We start from the raw sequence: 8,912 nt of genomic DNA on the forward strand, positions 1-8,912 counted from the left end.
GAACAGCAAAGAAACATCAGAACACTGGTTATATGTATTATCTTAATGACCAAAATTGCATAATGAAAATTATATGAAATATTAATTATATTAGCTTTCTGGTCCTCTTGTCTGATTGTAATTAGCCAGTTCATATCTTCTGTACAATATAATCAGTTTTCAGAATGAAGCAATTGTCTTGATGCTGCAATAACTTACCTGATCCAACAGTCTTCAAACTTCAACAGCAAACACACAACACACTACTTATATTTTTTATTTCCATAACCAAAATCACATGTGTAAATTATTAGGCATCACCAATTCATTATATAGGCTTATATAATAGATAATAATAAATTATAGTAGGTTTCTGGTTCTCTAGTCATATTGTAATTAGCCAGTTCATATCTTCTGTACAATATACTCAGTTTTTTTTCAGAATGAAGCAATTGTTGCCTTGATGCTGCAATAATTTCATAAGTAATACTGTACAACTGCTGTATGTTCGCTTTTACCAGGATCGCTGTATTCTATTAGGCATCACAAATTTAATTAACTAAAAGTTAAATTGCCTATATGAAACAAAATTAATTATAGTAGGTTTCTCTTCCTTGTCTTGCTCTGCAGCCGTACATTTCCTATCCTGCACCTCTGTTGCCACATCTACCAAAAAAGAAAAAAAATATATAATCTTTTTTTTAAATTAGACACAAACAGAATTAAAATAAAAATTGAAAGTAATAATAAAGCTAATATAATTTCATAAGCTTCAGCATGTTCAGGCCCGTAGCCAGGTTCTTCGAAGGAGGGTTCTCTTGGCGTGGAGTCCAGGCTCGAAGCCCAGGTGGGGTCGGCAAAACCCCCACAAAGCCAGAGGATTTCTGTGCTTTATGGGTCTAAATATATAAAATTATAAAAGCAGATGCTTGAAAAAATCCGAGTCCCAGTGGGCGGGTCTGCAGTGCATTAGTTTGTTTGTAGTACATGTTTGGGAAATTTGAGGAAGGTGGAGGAGTTTGCCAGAAAAGAGTGTTCTCCAGAACCATTAAAAAATCCCCTGGCTACGGGCCTTATATTTCACTTAATACTTACAGTATTATTAAATCTTTGATGTACATCAAAAATTACTTGTTATCTTGAAGAGAGATTTGTCTATCGTCTGCAAAAAAAAAAAAAAAAAAATACAGATATTGTTTTTGTATGCTCAGTAACTTTCACAAATACTGATTTGGTTAAGCGCAAGGTCAGTGTTCTGGTGGATAAGACACCAGGCTAGTTATCTGGTGTGTAAATCCGATTTTCATGTACTAATATGTACTGTAAAGCCGTTCAATGGTATTTTTTGTGTTTATTTGGCATCATAATGCTCAATATGTTCCATAATAATTGCAAATAAAGTCATTTGGGTAGGAATTGAACAACTGAGCTTGCACTTAGTTTCTAGTGTTAAATCAGATTTCCAAATAGCAAGTACTGCAATGCTATATATTTTTTTAAATTTTAACACCAATACGTACTAGATAATCAGTACATGATAAAGAAAACTTGCGAGAGTCCAATTTCTAAGTAGCAGCAGGTAGGCCTACTCTGATGCTTTTCAATTGTTTTACTTTTTTTTCCAAACACCATCAAATATAATTCCCACAAACATTTATTGTACAGTATTACCGAAATGTCCACTGATTAATCTCAGATATATGTATAATACATACTCCAAGTATTGAAATACATGCCATCGGTGTTGGGATTCAATATTTTGACATTTCGACATGAGGAATGATGAATGACATAATGTTGAAATATTGAATTCCAACACGATGGCGTGCATTACAATACTTTGAGTATTGTATTGCCCCATCAATATGCACCCTTGTCAAACAGCCAGATGATTCCATATACTTTGACACGTTACAATTTGACTGTATGCTGCAGGATTATGCTATCACACTATTCAGGAAAATGTTCACAAAACCTCTATATACTTTTCATGTCTTGTAGCATGGATCATGTTCTGTTGCTGCGTCTGAAAAAAAAAAGAAAGAGCAGGTAGAGAGACAATGATAATTTTTTTAATTTTAAGGAATGAAGTAATGATATCATTCAGAAGATTCTAGTGACTTGTTTCCCAAAAAAATCCAGATGGAGGAGAAAACAAAAATAAATTTGTGTTGGTGAATGTAAACACTGTAGTTTAAATGGGATGGTTTAAATGCTTTAAATTTATATAATTGTGAAGAAAAATACGTATATTAATTTTGCGGATTTCAAGGCAGCGATGGGCATAATAAAATGGAAAACTTTTTTTTTCTAAAATTTTATTTTTATTCGGATTGAATTGCATTTATTTAATGACAATAAGGATAGCCCACGGAAGTCTAGAAAAAGACTTGATACAATAATAATAATAATAATAATAATAATAATAATAATAATTATAATAATAATAATAATAATAATAATATTAACTTTATTGAATCTTACACTTTTATATCAGTGGCACACACTATCGAGTGGTGCGTTCACAATAAAAACATATAAACAACACAGTACATTCATACCGGTACACTAAAGCACAGTATAGTATAAACACATAGGCCCACAATACAAGAAAAACAGTAAAATGACAATTATTTAAATTCAATTCTAGTGGGGTCCTTTTGCTGGTGCTTGGGCAGTACACTAGGAGACAATCCCCTACTCTTAGAGTACCCTAAGAGTGTACTGTGGATTTGCTAAACAAGGTAGAAAAAAAAAAGGAAACAAAATTTTAAAAAAACATGTTAAACTAAAGAAAATGTTAAGTGGTGATATTTAAAGATGTATTGTCACATGAAAAATACCAAAATGTAAAATCAATTTTGGTACTTACAGAAATTAGTTGATCTATAAAAAAAATCTTTACAGCGGAAATGATAGAAAGACTTCAACCACTGGAAGTTTTTTATTATTTTTATTATTTGTGTGTTATAAAAATCAGGGTACACATTGTCAAGTTAATAATTGTTATATTACTGCAAAATGAGCAAGTTATAGTGTATTATTTTGTTATCATTTTCAGGGAACAAACAAAATCAAATCTAACATTTGTATGTCCCGCATATAAGTTTTTGTTAGTTTAAGCCTATATTATACGCGAGTATATTCGGTAACTATTGTATGTCTGGACAGCACTTTAGGACTTTCAAAAATGGTTTCCAATTGTCTTTATTTTAAATATTTGTTGCAAAAAAAGACTGGGGCTAAATAGGAGATTATTAATTTAACGATTGCTGACAGAGAATGGAAATCTGCTATTACAAGAATATTCTAACCCATGCTTGCATGCACCCATATATTCAGACACAATATAGCGATGATAAGGCAAATATGAGAAGCTGAATATCACATAATAATAAGCTTTATTTAAAACATAGATGACACAACTAACAGTTGTTATCCTGCTAGGCCAATACAAAAATTTACAGAAACCAAAAATCAAAAGAAACTAAGAAATATAACCAAAAAAAATGAATCAAAATTAAATTTTCGTGAAATCTATAACAACATACTACCCCCCCCCCCAACAATCCCATTCAGGTAAAAACCCGAATGGTCAATAGGCGGCGCTACACCGACAGCGAGATTTCGCGAAATTGTTTCAAAGGTGCATAGACTCGCTCATGATTAAGCTGTCAAAAACCAGCGAAAGCTCGAGAATAAAAGGCAAGTAACATATTTATTTCAAATATTTCGGATCATCAAAAAAAATTCTAACAAATATCTTAATTACACTTAGGCTATCAGAAGAGAAAAATCAAGACCAATACGAAGGGGCAAGAAAGTAAATGAGTAGATATTCAAGATTAGAGTTTGACTGGTGGTGATAAAATCAGTGGCGGATTCAAGAGGTGTAGGGAGGGGGTAAAGCCGGCCAGGGGCCCTAATTTTTTCAAAATTATAAGTAAAATGGACAAAAGGGAAAAATTTTAACTAAATTTATGTCCGAGAGTGCCATTTCCTGCCATCTACAAGTGCCATATTCAAAAATATTCTTGTCTCAGTCCCATCCATGGTGGGCTGAGATGGTGTAGATTCTATCTGTGAAATTCCCCCTGGGGGCCCCATGTTTTTCATTCCTGAATTCATCACTGTAAATTGTAGAACTACTTGTCAAGAATTGATAAAAATGTAGACTGTTTTTTTTCAGATCTATATTTGTACAATCGCTTACATTCAGTTGATTGCTACGATTGCCTTAGATATTCACGCCATCATGTAACGTTACCATCAAATAAAAAGAGGATCGAAAACAATCATTTTGATTGCAATAACTTATTAATAGTAATGTTAATGGGGTAAATGTAGGAGAATAACCCATAACTTGCAGCGTCATTGTGCTGAATTACGTATGGGCGTGGTCCGTAACTACCTAGCTGCCGTAAAGAGGCCCTAATAATAAGATAATTATTGTTATCATATATTTCAACCGCTCGGAGTCAACGGCCAACCATTAATTAGTTTAAGGAATAGGAGTAGTTTAGTCTCATTGTTATTGTTATTATGATTATTTTTATTTTATTTTATTGTTACTATTTTATTGTTATTTGCTTTTTCTCAGTTGGCCTATATTATTTCTCTGTAAAGCGCATAGGAGCAATGTGCAATATGCGCTATATAAATATAACATTATTATTATTTCGTAATTCCAGCTCCGATCAGCCAAAAATTAAAAATTCCTTGGTATTTCAAAAGGAAGAATCCAAAATTTCAGCTTCAATTTCCAAGCGGTATTTCAGTTATGACCTTTTGAAATTGCGGTACCACACCCACTTTCACAAAGATAAAAAGTTGAATATTGCTACATAGACTGAAATCTGGCCCCTATTTCAAGAAACACCATTCAAATTTGGGTAGCATATTTTTTTAGAATATTATATTCCCCTAATATCTACCAAAGCATTGTGCGAAAATAGATTTTCGATTTTTCGGAGGGCCGTATCTTATTCTTTAAAGCACAAATGGGCAAAGTGCTGCACGCGGGCCGCATGTGGCCCGTCAGCGATTTGTTTGCGGCCCGCTACAATGAATTAAAAACCCTATGTTTGCGGGCCGCCAATCAAAATATTGTCTAGAAAACACCTTGTTTTTTACGGCCCGACACCAATCATATGTAAATAGTAACATTAAAACTGAGAATAAAGTGATGTACAAGCAGTGCTTGGAGGTTTTTGGAAGCTCACTGGAAACATTTGGGTGCGGCCCTCGGTGTTAAATCAAAAATTCACTTTGGCCATCCGACAGATTTTTATGCCCACCCCTGCTTTAAGAAAGCTAAAATAAAACATGTGATGAATAGGCCTATACTGCTACAGTATATAGGCCTATATAAAAGTTTGCAATGTAATAATGAAAGTATTAATATGATGGGGTCCCGAACATGGTTGCAGGACCAGAGACCCTAAAAATACATACTTTGACCGACCGGATGACCCTGTGGACACTTAATATTGATTATGAAATTTATACCAGTACACAGATACATCATCATTATATAACATACAAATTTCTTTATTGTCCAAACGAACGGGAATAAGAGATTGTCATCATATTATAAGTATAAAGTTTAAACTTAGTTTCTCAATTCCTTCAGAGTTAAAAACTATTTTTTTACGATGGTATTTTTATAATTTTTGTCAGGAAAATCAAAGGGGGAGGGGTCACATGGGCATGGTGGTTGATTTGAGCCGGAATGATAGAGGAGCTTAGCTCAGTCGGCTAATCTGCCTCTCCTTGTGTTTCTGGAGGGCTGAAATACAAGTTACAATTCACACCGTCTTTCAGGATGAGACGTTTTAAGTCGTTGGTCCCATGTGCATTGATGGGTCATATTGCACGTTAAAAAACGCAGTACACTCTTTGGAAAAGAGTACGGGATTGTTTCCTGGTGTACTGCCCAATCACCACAGAAAGACCCTACTGGAAGCAAGTCTTTTTCTAGACTATCCTTGGTGTTTTCACCAAATAAATCCAATCCAATTGATTGACCCATTTATTATATGAAATTAAATTCAGGGTGGCTTTATTAGATTTTTAGGATCTGTTAGAGAGAACAAGAGACAAAGAAGTGCATTTAAACAGGAGAATGAAAGGGAAAAAAGGTGGGAAAAGGAATTCAGACGATATCGATGTGTGAACTAGAAATGAAGAAAGGATGACAAAAGACAATGATGAAGTGAAAGAAAAACAAGGACACATTAGGAATAAGCAGGCCTGTACGCGGGGTTTTTTTTTTAATTTGTGGAAAGTGGACCACAATGGGGCCCCAAAGGACATAGCCCTTCTGGGGTCGAGTAGACGGAGCCCCACGCTCAGTCGTCCTTGATATTTTGAGCTCTTAATAGATTTTGAAGATGGAATATGAACAGTAGTAAACATTTTTTCAGTGCCAGTCTAGGAAATGGAGGGGGGGAGGGAGGGTCTATATTACCTTAGCCCCACCATGGTAGGAAAAAATGTTTATTATGACGTCCCTAGGCGGCCGGAATGCCACTTTAAAACTTAAAATTTGAATACAATTTTGTTTTTTATTTATGAGGATTGCCCGGGCCAATCCCCCGAATCTGCCACTGGTTTGAGAGCAAACATTATTCAGTGTTTTTATTTTTGATAGGCCTAACGATGAATATAGCAACATTGATATGTTAAGGAAACTCGACTACAAAATTAAATCAATTTAATTGAAAACATTGTGGAAAACACAAGCACAATATAAAACATTATTAATTGAATGTAAAGGCAAACGAAATAATGTAGGTCTATAGTGCACTATGAAAACAGCCTATAATATTATTGGACACTGAAAATACTAAATTGTTACTATAAATATAAATGCTATGTTATAAACCTGTCTCTTTTACACATCTAGATGTGGATAAGAGACAGATCTAGAAGTGCACGTAAACCGCTTGCACATTCGCGACTTGCAAATAGTGGCGGATCCAGGAATTGTAAGAGGGGGAAGGGAGGGACTTCAACATATGCGGGCCGAGGCGGGTTCATAAATTCGAAATAGAGGGGGATCTTTCATAATTCACAATACATAATTTTATTTAACTCAAATAAGAGACTGATAGGTAACTGGGAACTGGTCTCTTAAGTACCTATCAGAATTAACGATTCAATAATTAATAATAGCACAATAGGGTCTAGGGAGGGACTTCTACAAAAATAAATTCCTAGGCAGGGGCGGCGCCAGGAATTCCCCGACGGGGTGTCCAAGCTCCCCGGCAGGGGGTCCACTCCGTCCCTGCCGGGACAACCTAGCCAAACCTAGGAATTTTGTTATTAAAAAATAATAAAATGTTAATTATTGGTTTTTTTACTTAAAAATGATAATTTAATAGAAAACCATGCAAGTTAATAGTATACAACACCTCACACATTTGGTAGCACTGCTCTCACTAAACAATTTTCAACCCCTAAAATTGTACAGCTTAGTTATGTATGCTTAAATTGTACTCTCGTGCTGGAGATTTCATTTTCCCCGACAAACCTGCTGAAAATTCCCGGACAGGGTGTCTAAGCGGGGCCCATAGTTCCCAAGAAGGGAGGGGGGGGGTCCTATTACCTCTGGACCCCTGCTAGTGCCACCCCTCCCGGGTCCACCCACCTCAGCCAGCCCAACCATGGTTGAGGTTGAGGAAAGAAAACATATGATTATGCACTTCTAGATGACCGGAAAAATTACTATAAGACTCAAATTTCATTATAAGGCGGGACTTTTTTATACCCTGTTTAGCGAACCCGCCGACTGCAAATATTGATGATTTCGAATAAAAATAAAATTTCATTTTTGGCCAATTAGCGCACCCGCCGCCACGAAAAAGTGGAAGTATTTCAGAAAAAAATAAAATTTCTTCTTTATTTTTATTACGCCCTCCGCCGCTGTCTTGAAATCTCCAAATATAAGATATGTATTTTTCTTCCTAATTATATAAATTATTATAACATTATTATCATTACATTCACCAATAAAATTTTATTTTTATTTTCTCCTCCGTCTGGACGTTTTTTGCAAAAAATATTTGCTAAATAAGAAAACAAAATTGTATTTTTAATTTTATTCCGCCATCCCCTGATAATCTTTAAACAATAAGTACGCAAAACAAAGAATAAAAAACTTACTTATGTTTATTTTTCTCTATTATTCTTTAATAACTTTCAAAAATTTGGACTGGGGGGGGGGGGCTGCTCGGTTGCCTTTGAATCCGCCACTTGGGGTCTATAAGAACTCGGCCCCAACATGGTTGGGGCTGAGGTAAGACCATTATGATTATAGCACCGGAAATGGCACTCGCAGACTTTAACGTGATTAAAAATTATTTTAATGAACCTATTGAAAGAGAGAAACCAGGGATCAGTATACAATTATTACCTCCCTGAAGAAACAATCATCAAATCATTAACAATTGTTGTTTTAACATTGAAAATGGAGAAAATAATAGCATAGCATGATATATAGATATGTAAAGGTTAGTTTAGTGGAATAAACAGATTTAAAAAATGTTGACATTCCAGCATATTTCGGCTATTGCGACGAGTGACTGGTTTAACTTGTCTTTGTGGTGTGTGGATGCGGGACCAATTTAACGATTAACGATGATGATCCGATAACTATATGGTGGTGGATATGCACTGTAAGTTCTTACTTTAGTAACGTTTAGATTTCAATTTTTTTTTTCTTCTTTTAAGAGATGGTTTATTTATCAATTTTTATACTAGAATGTATTAGGCCTATTCATTTTTGTATTTTATGTGCTTCCTGGACTGCCAGTGACAGTAACTTTGCGTTGCTTTTACTGGTGAAATCAATGATATATGATATGATATTTAAAAAATGGATTAAATGATCTGAATGAAATCTACTGGAAAGTGTAATTAAGTTACAAGGA

General features: G+C 34.7%; 1 long non-coding RNA gene across 1 annotated transcript; it reads right to left on the bottom strand.

Annotated features, from left to right (window-relative positions):
- Window positions 1-240: 240 nt before the first annotated feature.
- Window positions 241-8,339, bottom strand: LOC117122696. The gene is made up of 4 exons (XR_004447737.1): window positions 8,146-8,339; window positions 1,851-2,005; window positions 1,075-1,141; window positions 241-645 (listed from the first exon to the last, which is right to left on the bottom strand). It is a non-coding gene; the product is annotated as an uncharacterized LOC117122696 (long non-coding RNA).
- Between the last annotated feature and the right edge of the window lie 573 nt (window positions 8,340-8,912).

Source organism: Anneissia japonica, unplaced genomic scaffold (assembly GCF_011630105.1).
Source record: "Anneissia japonica isolate Jap-2015-1 unplaced genomic scaffold, ASM1163010v1 scaffold287894_len555002_cov174, whole genome shotgun sequence".
Taxonomy (NCBI): Eukaryota; Metazoa; Echinodermata; class Crinoidea; order Comatulida; family Comatulidae; genus Anneissia; species Anneissia japonica.